Here is an 18,661-nt window from a genome sequence, read left to right as displayed (position 1 = left end):
ATTGATATTGGCATTATTTTAAAGCAGCCTATTGAAAAGAAGTGTGGTAAAATTCTCATAGCATTTTCACTTGCTGACAGCTACAAATGAAATGTATTGTTTCTTCCTTTCCATAAGTGGCTTTGATTTTTCTTAAATGTTCAAGGAAATTAGTCTTCTGCTGCTGTTGCAGAGCTGAAGTTGTTCTCACAGCACTGCAATTGTCTATCTACTTTCCTCTGTACCTAAGAAGTGTCATACAAAGAGTGCCTAGGTTACCAAAGTGGAAGGTTACAGGCTAGTACTGCAATTTCAAATACAAAATGTGAGACAAAAATGAAGCAAAGAGACCCCAGAATAGTTGTCTGTTGTGGTAACTTGAGAGGTTATAGGATTCTTTAATATAGTTAGTAAACTTTTCTAGAAACTCTTACTTATGACTCATCATGTTGAGGTCAATATTTTACAGTAATAAGCATTAAGACAGCACCTGTTTGTGTGGGTAGAGCTAAATTTGGGTTAAAAAATGAGTAGTGAACCATATGATTGCATAGAAACAAGGTCCACTGCATGCTGGGGAAGGTTTAGTCGGATCTCCTGAAATGCAGTCATTTAGAATGCTCTGCTTCTTCCCCTTCCTCCCTTCCCCTTTCCTACAAGACTGCTTAATTCTGCAGAAAAAGATACTTGCCCACATATGTGCAAGGATGAAGTCATGAGTGTTCGCTGGTAAAGAGGTACTGAACTTCCGATATAAATGGTAGCCAGCTCCTCTGGCATTTTTTTTAATTTTTATTTTTATCATGGACTGCGAGACTGAATCCTGAAGTGAAGGGGAACTAAATGTTAATGCCTTGGCTGCAGATGAAACTGCCTGGTGGCATCAAATGTGTAACAGTTGCAGTTTCCTGATATAGCTAGATGCTAGACATGCGGCTGAGTATTGTGGCTTAGCGAGTTATCACCATCCGAAGTGAACAGAGGCTAGCAAACTGGCAGGGTTGATGTTATGTTTTGAAAACATTAATTCACTGACAGCAATAGTTACTTCTGCTGTTGTTTGCCTGGCTCTGGGTAATTGCTAGTTGGGATGGTTCCACCTATGCTCATTGTGTGTTCGGTTTCAAGATGAGCATTAAAGTTTAAATCACTGACCTTGGCTCCAAATTAGAGGATGATTTTTTAAAATGTTCTCTCACTCCCCCACCCACTTAGCAAACTCTTTGACCTCTGGGGGTTTGATTTCCCTGAAATGCAGATATAAATCTAACATTATTCCTGATGGTACATTTATATGTTGTTTTAATATGATTTAACCAAAACTCTGAAAGCTTTTTCCTTCTTTCTCTCTTCATATTTTGCCTTGTGGTCTTTCAGTGGGAAAAACAGAAAATATTTGTTAAAAGCATTAGAAAATAAGTGTTGGTTTGATTTTTTTGTTTGTTTGTTTGTTTTTTAAATTCTGACACAAGTCTCAATCAGCATTACATTATCTCCCTTAACTCCTCAGGCTAATGATAAAGAATTGCTCCCTTCTCCCCCTGAAACAATGTTTTTTGTACTTCTGTGAACTTTGAACACTGATATATTATAAAATTAAGCAGATTACAGTGATTTGAACGTCCCTGAGAGACAACAGTAATCATATCTGCTAAAAGTTTCCCATTCTAGGCAGTGAGAAGGAATTAAAGGTAGCAGTTCTACTGTACTGAAATGAAATGTCTGGGGTTTGTAAATATGCAGGCTCTCATATTAGCACTGTAGTGTTCCTCTACCCCTATTTCTTAATGCATGAATCACTTGCCATTTATAAATTGGCATGTACTAATAGCTCCTCTCCTTTTTCTTTTAATGGTCTTACTTGTGTGAGTTTTTTGTTTTTGTTTTTGCTGTTTCTTTCTCAGTGATTAGAATGGAACAAATCTGATAAAGTTTTACTGTTTGGTCTACTGCCTCTTTTGTGGCCAAACCTTTTTAACTAAAGCAACTCAGGGCAGTTTGACTACTACCAGTAAAGCTATATTACTTTCTGTTAACTTAATATCTGTTCCTGCTCATACTGTCAGGCTCGTTCCTTACTTCTCAACCTTTAGTTGCTCTTACCTCAACATAACAAAGAAAGGATGTTGTGGCTGCGGCAAACTTCTTGAAGAGTTCTCATCTAAGAGACAGTTCTTACCACTCATGCTTTCAACAATACTTGATACTAAAAAAGGAATAGTTGGTAGACTCTTATTAATGGCAAATGTTACTGCCAAGAAGTGACGTAAGCTCTTTATATTGTGGACTGCACTTTGTTCTCTGTCTAGCCGTGGAGCTACTTAGCATGCACAGGAAAAATATTATTTAATATTTAAATTGGATTTCTCTAATGAAATGCTGAATTTAATGTTCTTATCTATTAAACATGCCATGAATTAATTATTCCTTGTCAAATTAGTTCAGTGGTATAGTTCTGTAAAAGTCATAGAATCCTTAGAGTTGGGAGCTCTGAAGGCCATCTAGTCCAATTCCCCTGCAATGAACAGGGACACCACAGCTAGATCAGGTTGCCCAGGGCCTGATCCAGGCTTGCCTTGAAAATACCAGGGATGGGGCGTCCACCATATCTCTGGCCAGTATGTTCCAGTACCTCACCACCCTCACTGTAAAAGATTTTTTCCTTATCCCTTATCTAAACTTACCCTCTTTGAGCTTGAAGCCGTTTCTCATGGCTCTTTAAAGAGTTTGTTTTCTTCTTTCTTGTAGCTCCCCTTTAAATACTGCTGCTATCGGGTCACCTCACAGCCTGTTCTTCTCCAGGCTGAACAGCCTCAGCTCTCTCAGTCTGTTCATGTAGGAAATGTGTTCCATTCCACAAATCATTTTTCTGGCCCTCCTCTGGACCCTCTCCTACAGTTCTGTGTCTCTCCTATACAGAGGAGTCCACATCGGAGCACAGCACTCCAGCTGAGGCCTGAAGTAGAAAATTAAGGAAAAAGGGTAAAAAACTGAGGAAAAGGTGTAGAAAATTATGCTCTAATAAGGAAGACTTTTTTTACTGGCTTTGTTATCTAATATTTTATCCTTTGCTTTGCTCTTTTTTTTTTTTGCTATTGGCCTGGTCTCCCTATTTTAATGGTAGGCAAAGTGTAGTTTTTAAAACTGATGTCCAAAAAAAGACAAAAAAAATAGTACTGCTACAGTTCTACAGTCGTAAGTGATAGCACATAGGTTATGCCACACATCTTCTGGAAGATTCTGCCTACAGAGATTATTATGGGAGACAGGCAAGATGAAGTTTGAATGTGAGATGTATTGTACTAAGCTCTGCATAAAGAAATTTGATGCAAAAATACAGTCTGGCAACAAAACAAGAAAATTGTTCATAAAAAGTCTGGAGCTGAGTAACTGATACTCAGTTATGGCAACCCTTACTTTAGGCTGGATTAATTTTAGATGGGATGTCAACTGTCAGCCCAAGGAGAGTATTATTCTCTTCTGCTTGTAACTGCCAAAACCTCATTTGGAAGACTTTTGGCTACAGTACTGCTTTGAATTGGAAGAACAATTTGGATAACTTAAAGAATGAAAAACATAACTTGAAGAATGACACATGACGAAAAATGAATGAATCAGTTTTAGGAGTGAGGTGTTGGCATGGGCTTTCTGTTTGTGGAAGGAGCTATTTATGTTGCAAATTAACAATGATGGATTGTTTTCCATAGCTTCTGGAGAAGATGTATAATTTAATCCGCAGCAAAAGTCTAAGCTGGATAGTAGGAATTACATCTTTTTAACTGTTATGGAGATGGACTGCCATTTCAGAGGGTTTCTGAGAATCAGATTGAGTGAATATCCCTATACTGATATTCAACCTCTTCCAGGTGAAATTGATCATGTACCTATGTTTGGGCAGGATTAGAATAAATAGCTGAAGTCTGTGTTTTCTTCAGTCACTCTCAGATATAAGCATGGGAAAGGGTGTATTATGTAGAAATACCTTGCCTTGCTACTAATATTTAGCATTCTCTCCTATGCAGAAATCCTTCTGTCTGATGCTCAGTTCTGAGCAACATCCTAAATTATGCCAGGTTTTGGTACCATGGTCATGGTTCCATTAATACCTATAATTAAAGGTGATTTTTGTTTTTCCTTGCAGCTGTTACATCCATATATCCATTGGGAATGAATTTTACTGTCACCTGGAATTTCAGACTTGACGTACAACCTTCCAGCTCTCAGTGAAGTAAACCTTGCTTTCAGCCTGCATCTGGCTTTGTTAGTCCCACTGTCAGCATGATGACAGACAGGTCTAGAGAATGAAGTACAGGCAATTATGTACTGAGATATTTTTGTAATCTTTCAACTTCAGTGGAAAGTGATTTTGCAAAGTGTCCGTCTTAACAGATTTGTAGGAATATGGGTCTAAAATCCTGCCTTTCCCATTCATTCTCAGTGGCTTTTGAATCTGTTCAGGAAGGAAGGTTCAGATGCATTCTATCATTTCTTACTCTTGTTATTCCTCCAGCAATAACCCCTGCCAAGAGAAAATTAATGAAGATATGCCTCTTTGTTTCTGTAATTCTTCCCAGCAAAGCCCAATCATGATTTTCTAACCACAAGGCAAAGCTGTTATCTCACCCTCTTATATGACAGTTTGTGCTGGGGCAACATTTTCTACCCAAATCCACAAATAGCTCATCAAGCCCTGGAGCACTTTGTTTGACTTTGTTGCTCTGTGACTTTACTGTGTTTCAAAAAATATTCCTCAAGAGCTTCCCACCACTGCCTGGTCCAGTAGCGTAACTACAAGTGGAGCTGGCATGACCTGCAGTGTAGGGTAGTGTGAGGCACTGCAGTTATCAACTGCAGTTTTTTTCCTAGATTCACGGCAATGAGTATGATGTCATTCTTTTAAACCAACCAGATCACAGATATCTAGTTGCCACACATATTTTGCCTTATGTATTCAGTGCAATGGTTAAATAGTAAAGTACGTATACCTGGATCTAATAGTAGCAGGGCAGTAGTTAACACTTTTAGCAATCAGATAAGCAAAGTGTAGGTAAGTTTTACATGCTGATGATTCAGAAGAATCTATGGTCCAGTCCTAAGCAATTCCTACATAAAATATCTGTAAAAGTACTTATTTGTCCAGTTGACTACAAAAAGAAGAGCTCATTTTATATCTAAGTCCAGCAAAACTTAAAAATTGTCAGCAAAATTCTGATATCTTGCAAGAACCATAATGTGTAGTGTCCTCCTTGCACAATAAAACAGTATTTTTATTTTCATTCGAAAATAATTAAAGTCATAGTGAAATGACTCAGCAACAGAAAACAGCTGAGACAAAACAACAACTCATCACAATTAAGTCTAGAGATAGCTGGTTTTCTCCTCCATGTCTTAGTTTCGCTTTGCATGGGCTTAGCACAAGGATGTGGAACATAACAGCTCATTCTCAGTTGTGGTTTTTGCAGAACAAGAATACTGCAAGGTGAGTCATGGTAGCAATGCAGCAGAAGCAGCAACATGAAACTGAATTTTTTCTGCTCTGTATGTTTAATTAGCATATTTCCCTCACCTGTCTGTTTTTTCCTTCCACCACTTACATAAGTGTACATTCAGTAGTGGTTGCAATGCCCTTTCTTGTTCTACTTCGTATTTGCAGTTTACAAATTTCAAGTATCTCTATCTGTTCATTTCCATTTGCTAGTTATCTTTTTGTCATTGTTGTTTTTTCTTTGAAAAAGGAGAAACTGAATGATAACAGTAGAAAGAGACATACTTGAACAGATTGAAGAAAATCACCACGTCTTACTGCAAGGCTCCCTTAAATGGGTTCAGCCCTGCCTCCATGCACCCCATCTATCCTGACACTATAGTCAATAATAACAATTTTTTAGAGGAATGAATCTGAGTAAATAGGAACAAATACTTGACCTCACTAAGTGATAACACCCTTCTCACAGCTGATAGCAGTGAGCCTGGTAGGTTTTTGCTGTAGGTTAATTGACCCTGAAATATGTTAATATGTTTATCAAGGATAAAGTTTCCCTAATCTACCATTAGTTCAATATTTCTCCTCCCACTTTATGCAACTGATCTCGAGGATAATGATGATTAGTGACATAGCCTGGTGTTATTCAAGATATTCAAAGATTCTTGTAGGTAATCTTCAGGAATTTACTCTGCAGCCTTATTCACGTATCATAGTATTTGCTTTGCCAAAACTTGGGTCTTGTAGGAATCAGAAAACAATTTCTCATTATCTACTGTGATTATTTGGACTCTTCTTTCACTTCACTTCTACATCTGCTCTGAATGTATCACATGATTTCATAATCCATTCACTTCCATTATTTATGTTCTAATGTGTGAAGACATTTAGGACACAGAAGTAAACCTACAAAAGAGATGGGAGCAAGGTCTGGAGGAGGAGATACAGTGACTGTAAAAGAGCTCCATTTTGGATCTCTTCATTCAGAACACAGAACTGCACTTCTCTTAGTGAAAGGCTTTCAGTTTGCCTCTCAATTCTTCTGGTACTGTGGATATCCTGTCTGACTCTACTTGCCTCTAATCTTCTGAAGTGGGAATGGGTTCTCCACAACTCCTTCATTTGAAACAGCACTTCCAAATGCCTGGAAATTGTGAGTACTTTTAACATGTCTTCTGAGAAACTGCCTGTGATCAGTGTTTTTGCCTGAATTTGGAGTGGCTGCTTTTTGCACCTGAGTGTATTCAGTTCTCTTACAGTCATGTTGTTCCTAAGCACAGAATGGTGCATGTGTACAGCAGAGAATTAGATTGATCGTGGTAGGCTATTCTCAGTCTAGGTGGTGTCGAATATTGCATGTTGTGGAAGTGCTCGATCCTCTGACTCACTCTGGCTGGGGAATGTAACTACTCTTATCCGTGCCATAAAATGATCCAAAAGAACATCCTAAAACTTTTACAAAAGAAGCTTTGGTGGGAACAGTCCTTGACAAGTTTGGGATAAAGTAAGAAGAAGCTTCTCTTTTGTTGTTTATCTGTGAAAAGTATTTACAGCATGGAAAACTGTCTGGGCCATGCACAGAAATACCTTGCTGAGCAATGTGGGAGTCCATTAATGCTAGGATTAGTGCGAGTTTGTATCCCTGAGAAGGCTACTGTTCAGCAAGCTTGGAGCATTTTCTTCACTCAGTTGTTTTGATTCCAGAGAGAAATCATGCTTAGAAACTGAACGCACCGCATACGTAAATGGGACTGAGAGCAGCAGAGGTGGCAGCAGGTTGAAGTTTGACTAATCGAGTCAGTCAGGTTAATCTGTTCTAAAGCAGCAGGGTTCAAGCCAGAGAAGGATCTACTGTTGATGCAGACTGTCGTGCTGAGATTAATACAAACCAAATTTAGGGGAAAAAAGGCATGTTAGCTAGTGTACTACATGGTGTTTACAGTTTCAACATCTACTACAGCTGCGTTATTCCCACTTCCAAGTTTGAATAATTTTTTTCTAAGAGATTTGACGAGTGCAGTTGGAAAAGGCAGGAGGTATCAGTGTATTATGGTTAATTCCAATTGTTTGAAGCCAGGGAAAATTTGTCTGCTCATGAAAATGGCTCTGCTGCTTCTATATAATATTACTGAGTTGACTTGTTTTGATCTTGACATTCCTATCCTGTACTACCTATGTATCTGTAAAAATTGAAAAGTTCACAGAACAGTAAAGCAAGATATCATAATAAGATTAGTTTTAAGATAGATTCATTCTAAGAGTGAAGTCTCATAGTGTAGGAATTCTTTAAGACTGTTGTGAACTGTGTGCATCTGCCAAAATCTACCCAAACAGTCTCATACATGCTAGGAAGACACTCCAGGTTTTCCACTGTTCACTGCAAACACTGCACTTCGTTAAGCAGACAAAATGACCTTTCTCAGCTTAAGATAATGGGCATCAAGAGTACCTATGCAACTTAAGAGGTGTCTGTTTTTAGGAGATTAATATTACATGAAGAAAGACATCTTGCCTACAAACAGTTTTGGGTTTGGTTTTGTTTATTTGTTTGTTTGTTTTTGAAAAAACAGGAGTGAAATAGTAAAGTTCAGCATGCCATTTCTAACAACAGCAGCAACAAAAAACACCCCAAAATATATTGAGGTATAAAATTAAAAGTAAAAATGAAAAAATGCTGAATGGTTCTGAAGTTCCTGTACTATGGAAAAGTGTTTAATTCCTGAAATACCCTTGGAAAAGGTACCCTATACTTTTAAAGTTAAGTACACTCGCGGCGGTGGGAACAGAGAAAGTGTTCCTATATGTATTTTTCTTTGAACTATGCCCTCAACTGTACTGAAAGCACAATATATGCTTCTGGTAGGGCAACTATTCCATTTCACATTTCTGGGTAAATCAGTACCCAAGACCAATGGCAAAAGCTAGTGATCTTGTAGATGAAGAAAACGCCCTGTAATTTGCTACTGGCATCACAACTCCTGGGAATTTAATCTTTATTCAAAAAATATATGTATTTAAACACAGGATCTTCATAAAAAATGTTCAGACCACATGTAGACAAACACTGACTAGACAATTTACCACATCCTATGTAATTCACAACTCTAAAAAGAAATTTAGCCTTCTCTTTCTCTCTCTCTCTCTCTCCTTTTTTTTTTTTTAATATTTTTCCAAAAATGCTTTGCCTTCCTGTTTTGGCAGCAATGAGTTTGTTTGGACATTAGTCTGGACATACTGTGATTTGAAGGGAACAGGTATATTCCACATCTCCAGACAGAAAATCTATTGATTACCTAGTCAGTGTCACTGCTGGAAGGCACAGGATGAACAGCACGACTCAGTAAGTGAATGCGTGGTTGGCTGTGCAGGGGAATCTGACTTTTTGGCTAGGAGTTTGCTATTCAAATTAGATTAAAAAATAGCAAAATCTGCTGAAGAAAGCACTGGGGTGACTCTCACTGGGGCCATTGTTCCTGAAGGCTGATGTTTGAGTGCAGTGTGTTTTCCAGCAGAGACACATACTTTGTGCTTTCCCTTGGAGACTTCATGAGTTTTATCAAATGACTGCTTAATTTAAAAAAAAAAAAACAGCAAAACACAGTCTCTTGGAGCAGGGTTTGGAACCCAGGTTTTCCTATTTCCCAGAGAGTGCCCTTAATGGTTTGGCTGGAAAGTAACATTCTTGGCCTACTAAATCTTGAATTCCTTTATGAAGGTGGAACAGCTCCAGTAGAAAGTACTAAAAGCACCGCAATTTCTTCTGCCTCACATAGTCTGTACATCTGCTCGCTAGAGCATTCTCCCAGACAGAGGGAGGAGAGCTGAACTCCTTTTGGCTGAGCAGACCATAGGACCCAGGGTTCCCAACTCTTGTGTGAGTGTGCTAGTCGTGGAGCTGTTGGTTAGAAAAAAGCACAGATCTGAGAGTTAAAAAAATATATAAACAAACAAAACAAACAAAAAAAATACCCCAAGGTTGTCCTGTTGTGCTTTAACAGGCAGGCATAATTGTGCTTCCTTTTTGTAAAAAGGCTCAAACACAGGCTGCTGTGGGCCTTTTGCATTCACCTGAACATAAGCACACTCAGCTTGGAGAACAAACAGGAGGAGGTGGAAGATTGCGCGCAGTCGCTGATCAGTGATATTACTGGTATTACAGAGTTACAGAGGGATAGTTTGCAGAGATTGCAGAGATGACAGGGTGGCAGAGCTGCTGTGGGTGAATGCAGACTAGCTGGGTGGCATGTGAGGGTTGATAAGTGTGCAGATGTTCTTTGTGCAAAGGAGCAGCTCAAGCGTGTGGAACTCTGTGGTGGAAAAAAGGAATGCGCTTGGGCTTGTTCAAGGAAATATCCTTGGTAAGATCATGTGAGGCACCGTCCTGAAGAGCAAAGTATAGCTGTCCAAGCTTATGGCTTGTCTGGGGCACACTGAGTGAAGATGAATTGAGGGCTGCATCTATGAAGGTTGTCCCAAAAGTAATGCTCCTAATTATTTCCATGGAAAATATAACCAATACAAAGAGCATAAAAACACTATCTGGTAAGACAAATTCTTGGCTACAAAACTTTTTCAACACAATCATCACCATTAGCTCTGCATTTTCACCAGTGATGAACAAGAGCCCGCACACTGTGCTCACAGTTACCTGCAGCCACTGTCAGCACTGCTGAAATGCTCTTCCCTCTACCTCAAATCCACTGTTTGGTCTCCATAAAAGTTCAGCAAGCTTTAATGAATTTCAGTGGGTGCAATTTTTCCTGTGTGGAGGAACTCACTTCCACACCTTTGCTCCACTCGCACTTCCATGTCAGATGCCGTTTTGTCAGACTGCCCTTCTGCTGTCATCTGTTGCATGACAACAAAACATAATGGAATATTGATGGGAAGGATCAACTTCTACTGCCATACCATCAGCATCCACCCTAGACTTTGTGGGCCAACAATAATAAAATAGGAAGCATTACTTTCAGAGCAGCCCTCATAAAATATATAATATAGTGAATGTACATAAATAACAAAACAAATTATTATTTTTTAAATTAAAACATATAAAAAAGAGAGTGACAGAACCATAAAACTAGTGGGATATTTGACCATGTCTTTGTGAAACTAATGTATCAGGCTTGTTTGATGGGAGTAGCTGCAAGTCTAATGAGCTGTCAAGGAGCTCATCAGAGATTTTTGATGAAATTTGATGCTTCCTGAAACTTGAAAACAGTTGTTCACAAATTTGTGTGCTGCCAAAAACGACATGAATAAGGCAGATTATGAAGTGAGAGGTATTTCTCTCTGGGAAATATAAAAATCCAGTAAAAAGTCATGATCAAATTTTGCATTGGAAGTCTATACATACCCTTTGAAAATTTGCAACTAATGTACTTTGACTGAAAATGGAGTCACAAATAAACAAAAAATATGGAAATATGGACTGTGTGTAGAGTACAAGGTGGGTGAAAACTGGCTTGCTTTTTGCTCTTGAAGTGTTGTGATTAGTTATTCTAAATTCAGCTGGTTACTGAGTACTGATGACTTTCCTAAAGGTTGTATGTGGGACAAATAATATTTAGAATCCTCATGAATGACTTGGACAATGGGACTTAAAGTTTACAAAGTTTACAGATGGCACAGAACTGTGATTTAAAGGCTGCAAGTCAATGCTAGGTAGCAGCAAAGGTAGCAGGACCTTTGCAGTCTGGAAGTATGGCCAGATAAGCTCCAGAGGCCCATGCAATCATGCGCTAATCTATGACTCTCTTCCATTTCAGCAATGAGGCTCTCAACATAGAGAAGATATGAAATAAGGGCAAGAACAATGTCACATCACTGAGATGTGATTTATTCGCTTCTGTGAGGGCTGCATTTGTCCAAATGACAGTCTAATATGATATTGAGGGAGCAGTGAAATTGGTTTACAAAAAAGAATTACAACAAAAATATTTTTACAACTAATATTTTTATATATACCGTTAACTTATGTGATACAAAAGAAATATCTCAAAATCCAGGATATAAAGAGAGGCAATTCAAGAATGATCTGACCAATTTTGAAACATGTTCTATTTTAAATGCTATGAATAGATCATATTTAGATGCTCATAAATTATGTTAGTTGAAAGGAGAGTATAAGATAGCAAAAGATGCTTAATAAAAAGATTACGGTGTCTTGCAAATGAATAGCTGGCTATTTAATGACAGGATATTGCCATGTAGATAGTATTGAATATTCATTGAAATTAATGCTCATGGCCATGTGAGTATTATCAAACTTTAGCAAATAATCTTTATGGCTTCTGAAACAGGCTCATTTTAGACAATCGTTATGCCTTAGTGGTTAAATGAAAATGAGATAGTAGATATATAATGGCAAGTACCATTGAATTTACTTTTAAAATAAGCTTTCTAGATGCTTAGTACTAACACTGGGCTGAGAGAAATGGAGCTGTGAAGAATTTCATTAACATAGCAATGCTCAATGTTTCATTTGATCTTAATGGAAAGTTTATGAAAGACTGCTATTAAGTCTGGGTAGGGGAGAAGATCGCTATCGTTCTTCTACGAGTATAACCAAAGGGCTTAATTTTCATTAGCTCTTGAATTGTTCCTTTATCTTCTCTTGCTTCTTAGCAGCATGTGTTTGTCAAAAATAATGGATTGAAATTGGAGGGCAAGTGGGGTTTAGATAGCAATGATTTTGTTTTCAAAAACAAAACTATTCATTTTTATGAAGGGAACAAATTAATTTCTGAGTGGTAATTTTACTACCACAAGAAGTATGCATGCCACTCCTACCAAGAGAGTTGAGTGGATCTTGAAGTTTTGTCTGTTGTCTAGGACATGGAGAATTGGCCACTGGCAACCATTCAGAACCATTTAAGGGAAAGATTTTCTCATATGTCTTGAATTTGGAAGTGGTGGGTTTTGGACATCTCATTCATTAATGTCGCAAGTTATGACTCAAGACTCACCAAAACTTGTATTTCCCACATTTACTGAATTGTGCATTGTGTGCTTTTTTAATGACTGTGCCAGATTTCAGGGAGATGTCTGCATGGAGTGTTCTAGACGCAAATTTTTCCATGCTTCAAAAAAAGTAAAAATAAAATTTAAAAGGCATTTTTGTCCACTGATGTAAAAAAAACCATTACAAAGAAAAGCAGTTATTTAGCATGAGCAAACCATAGCAATGCAAAGAAGAAATGAGAGAGGGAGCTGTACTGATTTGAGTTTCAGTCATCCAAAAAGATGGAAAGTTTAGATGCCTGAAAGGTGAACTGTGGTAGCTCAAGTCCTGCCTTGGACTGCAGCATACATGGTTAAGCAAGGGATTTCTGTGGGGCAGATGTGTGAGCTGGAGAATGTGGAAAAGACTTTCTATTAATGTAAATAAGCAGCTGAAATAATTACAGCTATCATATTTGAAGCAAGTAAGTATTTTGAGCAATAGGTTTTTTATGCTCTGTTAATACTGTTTGGCAGTAGGTGCTCCCTACTTTATGTGCTTTAGATGGGGAACTCTTCAGTCTTTACTGGATTTAAGTCCCCTTATCCTCTTCCAGAGCTAGACTACAGGCCACGTTTCCTTAAAAAAAAAAAAAAAAAAAAAAAAAAACAAATACATACAGTTGCTGTGATACATACAGCTGCTTTGTGATTAACATGCAGCCTTATGAGACAAAAAAACCTGTATTCAGAGTCCAAAAAGAGTCCATTTGCAGTAATTTGTATTGTGTGCCTAAACTGCATAACTTGTCGAGTTTGTAATGCCTTGCCCTTCTTTGCGGGCCTTTGCGCTTCTTTTGACATTTCTGCCTTCAGTGGCTTTTCTTTTCCAGAGAACTAACAACACTGCCACAGAACACTCTTTCTTCTAAGACTAAGATAGAGTTCTGCTCAAAGAAAAATATTCAAAGAACAAATAAAGCCCAAAATAATTAGAAAAAAAATTTTGAGGTGTAGTACCCTGCATATTAAAGAAAAAAAAAAGGATCATTTATATCAGCTGAAAAGTCCTCTGAACTCACTGTTTGTAGCTGTACACTTAATATATATTTTGTCTGTAAAGTATCAGTAAGGTATAACTATGGGGATGAATAAGGAGAATAATTTCTATACGATGTGTTCTCCTGGATATCTAAACTGTAAATATTGAATATAAATGTAAGTTTATAGATCTTTGATAAACAAAATCAAGACTCTTCTCTACAGTTCCAACATAGCATAAATAAATAGATACACATATGCAGTAAAACTGGATTTAAGAAGGTGTTTTTCACACTCTTTACAAAAATAGGGGAATTGCATTTATTTGAAAATTCCCTTGCACTGAGCGCAGCTGCTAGGATGCAGTATTGTCACATATCATATGAGAAACCAGGATAACTGAGTGCATGTTTTGTTGCAGGCAACTGAACACATGCTCATGGGAATGACTTACAGCTTACAAGAATGGAGGCTACAGGCTATAGCTACAGTTACAGAATACATCATTTGAATTTCTGTGTGAAATTCACGAAGTCCAACCATTAATAAATAGTTTGCTTTTCTATTTACTTCCACATACCTTCAGTGAGGTCACCCATATGGAGATCAACAACAACTTTTCTTGTAAGTATGTTCCTCCATTGTTGAAATGGCAATTACAAGATGAGTTATTCCTGAAAGACAGCTTGAACATAATATTTTTTCTTTAATTTCCAATGAACTATGTGTTGAAAGAATTATCAGCAGAAGCCAGAATTGAACAGTAAATTATATTTTTTCCTTCATGAGATGTATATGCTGGTCATGTGCTGGGGAAGGACTTGGGATTTTTAGAAGAACATTTGCAATATTATACTGCAAAGTTTCAGAAGAGTCCATTAAGCAAATTGGGAATTTATATATGGAAGAAGCATCGCATTCAAGGCTTCAGAGCTTACTATGATTAGAGTGTTCCTTGTGGGAGATTTGTGAAAATTTCTTTATCCTGGGCATCTGCCAAACTTTAGGCTTTAATGCTCTGAGATTCTGAGTCACAGAAGCAGGCTGACTACTCACACAGCATGTTGACTTGCCGGGAGGTGGGTGAAGGAGGTAGTAGGCAGGTTAGAAAGAAGAGGGACATGAACATTAATCTCATCATTCTGTAATAAATTTTGCTCCACAGCTTCCATGGCTTCAGGTTTTTGATCTATTTATCAAATTTGCCATGAAAAATAGGACGCTTTAGAGATGTGAGCTCTTTTCTTTTTCAGGCTGATGACAAAAGAACATGTAAATTCTTGGTATAAAAATGCTAGAAAAATAAAGGTAAACCTGCTACTGAACATGGATATCATATATAGCATCAGTCCATGATAGCTGTCATTTGAAATGAGTAGGTTGTGGTCAGAAAATAACTTCTTTCAATTCTTTAATTTGCTAGAAATCTCCCCATAGTGGGTTTCTGTATAACTGCTTTAAGGTTGCTGAAGGTAGACTAACTTTTCTGCATCATGTTTTATAGATCCTGACTGTACAAGATTAGTGTTTCCTCCTGAAAGTCATTAGATAAGGAGAAACTAAATACATACTAGGAAATGACAGCATGTACAAGAACTAGTTAACCAGATCAGATGGTTGGAAACAAATATTCAAACTTATCAGATACAATGCATGAGATGCCTACTACACGCATGCTTGAATGTTTTTTGGAGGGCCATGTAAGAACCTAGTGGGTTTTGATAATGTAGAGAAAAGCTGCTAAAAATCGGGATATGGCTACAGAATTATGACTGAACATTGGATCCTGAAGTTATTTTTTAAAAAAAGAGAAAGTATTGGAATGTATCCACCTTTGGTATTTTAACATTCACAGGTACTGCTTTTCATGTGGGAGATGAGGACTAAAGCCCTGGAGATCTACTTCATCAGACTCCCATCAGCCGTAACTGAAGATGCCTGTACTTGGAGTCAGTTAAGAACTAAGACACACATTAGCCTAAACTGGTTTCAGTGCTGAGCTTACCCTGTCTGTGTATATAATTTTATATCACTCTGCTTGACATTCATAATGGAGGGCATGGTCAAGACATTTCTCAGTGATAACTTTCTGCTCTTCTTTTGTCCCATATAAGCTTGCCTTCAACGTACAACAACTACATGAAGTTCAGACATAGCCTAGCTTTCTATCAAGATTGCAGCTAAATTGTCCTACATGAGATTTTGAATTGTTTAGTCCCATGTGAAGGTTCAGATGTGGATGTATGCTAGTGTGTAGGATGGCATTGATTTGTGGCTACTGATTCTCCTGCACATAATAAAAAACTGAGAAAGCATTGACATAGGAAAGAGTTTATGTCTGTAAATAGGTTTCTATGATGCTCCTTGTGATTTCTCATGGAGAAAGAAATGAGACCATTAACATTATAAATTTTGACTTCATCCAGAATGCAGGCTAGAGATCCAGACTACCTCCATATCTGCTCCATAAAAAAAGTATGTATAGATATGGAAGTGAAACAACATAATATAATTGTTTGGGTTTCTTTTGGTTTTGCTTTTTTGGAGGGGAAAAGAGATGGTTAATCTAGGCTAGAGGATGATGTCCAGAAAGAGCTAGGGAATGAGCACAAGTAGTAGGTCTCAGAGCAGTAGCTGTTAACTTGCTTTCTGGTTTTCCTCCAGCTACCTCTCCTAGACTGTCTAAACATGTTTGAGGTGACAATATACTATTGAGACTGTTTCCAAAGTTCAGTACCAGCAAAGCTGCAGTAAATCTCTTTTCATGTACAGTTCTCTGCCTCTATCCTAAAAGCCTGTCACTATCAAATACTCTTGTAGGCCATGCAAAATTATAACCATGGCACTTCCGTCTCAGATACGTTGAAAGGAGACAAGAAGGAGAACAATAAATCTCTCTTAAGAAGTCAAAGCCGTAGACTCTAGCTCCCTGATTCATAGTCCTAGCAGAACTATGAGAAGTGTGCTGTAGTGCATCATGACTGTTGGGCCTTACTACTAGAATTCATCAGCCACAGATGCCTGCTGGAAGCAGACTTGTGCTTCCTTAGTCCTTGATGAGAGACTGCACAATGCATAGAAAACACTGAGCTAGTTCTTGGACTACTGTGGGAAGTACCTTTCAGCTGCTAATGGTACAGAAGTAGATTTGTCATTGATGAAACCAGCGTCCTTAAACAAGTCACATTTGCTGTTCATGACACCTGTATTATCCACAGACCTCCTTCCTGGGGAGTAGGATCCTGGGGAGGTTATAGCAGAAGAGCTGCTAGGATAAAATGGTGTTCTTCTCTTCTGATTTTAATGTTCCAGAGCCTGTTCGTGCTGGTTGGATGCCTTCTCATGTGTTTTTCACTTGAAGTAGGGAGGGGCCTCCAAAAAACCCTTCAAAGCCCAAGAGTTGTCATAATCTTTTTAATACTCCTGAACTGTAGTGTTTGCTTCTTTGCTTGCCTTCCTGCTGCTGAAAAAGCAACAGCAACAACAACAATACAACAGCAATAACAAAAATAGGCATTTGTTATCATGACATTATTTCCTGTTGAACTAGAAGTTTTAAGATAACCTGACATGAGGTTAAATAGCAATAAGTAAGGTTATGGAAGGTTATGGGGTATTTCAGAGGTGAGGAAAAGCAGTGATGTTCACAGATATTATTTGTTTTATACCATTTTATTTATATATTGTGGAGAATCAAATAAAAGTAGAGCGAAAAGAACTTGCTAGTTAAACAGAAAATTATATCTACCAAACCATCTGTTTCTGTACTGCTATAAATTAGTTGCAGTGAGTTTGGAGGAATCTGTTCTTTAGTGAGGCAAGGAAGCAATTCAGGCTTTTACTTTAGAAGATGAAGAACTGGGGACATATTTCTTCAGTCTTTCTGAAGGTGCTACCTACCAGCCCTCACCGCAAGGTAAATTTCTGTTATTTTCATTTCATTTTTGGAGACTGTATGGACGAAGTGCTGCCTTGCCTCTTTCTGAATCACACGTAATTGCAGCTGATCAGCATATATATGCATGAATTCATTCTGTTTCAGTGGGGAATTTTTAGGTTGAAATCTGCACATTGCAGTTTTTGATGGAACAAGAAAAAGAGAGAAATTATGGAAACAAAATGGAGGGAGAAGGCTTAAAACTTCCCCTAAACATCTTTATAGGAAGGAGATTTACTTGAAGGTTCTACAGACAACAAAGAGGACATTTATTTCCACTGTACTTTTTACACTTCAATCTAAGTAAATATTGCCTGAGGCAGGAAAAGGAAATTATTTTTCCTTTTGATGGTATTGAGGTAAATTTTTATACATTTTCTAAGTGCCTTTATTTCTTGTTTTACCTTTGTAAGGACAATATTTCCACCTCTCAGGCTCTTCAGGCTTTTTATTCGTCCACTGTGTGAGGATGCCCCAGCTTAGACAGCATTCATCTATCACAGAGTTGACTAGATCAATCTATGCCCATGACCGGGGGGCAGTAGGCCTCTGCCCTTCCCTCCCTACCCAGTCCCACAAAATGGGAAGGAAGGAAGGGAGGGAGGAAAAGAACAGCAGCAACAATCTATGAAGGAAAACTTATTTTACTATGATATCGGAAAAATACAAGATAACACAATATAATACAATTTAATTGAAATTGAAACTAATAAATCAGACAAGATGAGAAAGAGAGAGTTCCCGGGACCGATTCAAACCTGAAAAGCTTGGAACGGCTAGGAAAGCACCCTCCAGCACCCACTGCAATGCAGCAAGAGAGCGACCCCCCCACCTGCCAGATCCCGTGACTGCTGTAATGTACAGGGATAGGTACTTGGAACTGGGGCACTTTAATGCCCTGTACGCTGCATGATGTTTTGATGTGGAATACTGAAACCCAAAAAAACAAAAAACATAAAACCATGACACCATCAACACTGGGACAAGGGCATTTGAAAGGAAGCCTTTTTTTCTAGTGAAAAGTACGTAGACACAAGCAGTGTATTTTGCAGATTATGATATAAATCAGATGAAAGCTTTTCTTCCAGGAATGTGAAAGGAAGAAGAGAGGCTAAAATATGTATATATGTGTGTGTACTTGTATGTAAACATAAACATTACGTATGTACAAATATAAATACACACAATATATATATTCAAGATCTATTCCTCCTTTCATTGGAGCAAGTGAAATTTTCTCATGGATTTTATTCTGTACAACAGAGGCACTGCTACAGCAA

General features: G+C 38.0%; 1 long non-coding RNA gene across 2 annotated transcripts in view; it reads right to left on the bottom strand.

The window, feature by feature from the left end:
- The window catches only part of LOC122184529, a 41,584-nt gene that overhangs the window by 10,771 nt on the left and 12,152 nt on the right, over nucleotides 1-18,661 (bottom strand). Inside the window, exons 2-4 of one of the 2 annotated variants that reach the window (XR_006180576.1) lie at nucleotides 17,786-17,875; nucleotides 16,665-16,907; nucleotides 14,025-14,129 (exon numbers count right to left, since the gene is read on the bottom strand). The exons of the other annotated variant lie outside the window; for it this stretch is intronic. This is a non-coding gene — a long non-coding RNA (uncharacterized LOC122184529). The remainder of the gene's footprint in view (nucleotides 1-14,024; nucleotides 14,130-16,664; nucleotides 16,908-17,785; nucleotides 17,876-18,661) is intronic. 2 annotated transcript variants of the gene reach the window in all.

Source organism: Lagopus leucura, unplaced genomic scaffold (genome assembly GCF_019238085.1).
Source record: "Lagopus leucura isolate 7727_CA_CO unplaced genomic scaffold, USGS_WTPT01 Super-Scaffold_73, whole genome shotgun sequence".
In the NCBI taxonomy this organism is placed as follows: Eukaryota; Metazoa; Chordata; class Aves; order Galliformes; family Phasianidae; genus Lagopus; species Lagopus leucura.
Note: the sequence above shows the minus strand (reverse complement) of the source record. Positions and strands in the feature narration are given on the sequence as shown.